Genomic DNA, 308 nt, shown 5'->3' with positions numbered 1-308 from the left:
AACATACATGTTGTTGGTTTAGATGATTTAACAAGTTTATACAATTCTTCCTCTCCTATACTAGAGAATGAGTGGAATTGTTCCTCAGGGGATCTATAGCAAGCTGTCTGATGTGATACTGTAGCTGACGGCTGCATGGTTACAATTTTATCTCTAATAGTATTGATCTTAGAAGTAAAGTAGTTCATAAAGTCATTACTGCTGTGCTGTTGGGAAATGTCAACACTTGTTGATACTTTATTTTTCGTTAATTTAGCCACTGTATTGAATAAATACCTGGGGTTATGTTTGTTTTCTTCTAAAAGAGA

Source organism: Sinocyclocheilus anshuiensis, unplaced genomic scaffold (assembly GCF_001515605.1).
Source record: "Sinocyclocheilus anshuiensis isolate Anshui unplaced genomic scaffold, SAMN03320099.WGS_v1.1 scaffold1064, whole genome shotgun sequence".
Taxonomy (NCBI): Eukaryota; Metazoa; Chordata; class Actinopteri; order Cypriniformes; family Cyprinidae; genus Sinocyclocheilus; species Sinocyclocheilus anshuiensis.
Note: the sequence above shows the minus strand (reverse complement) of the source record.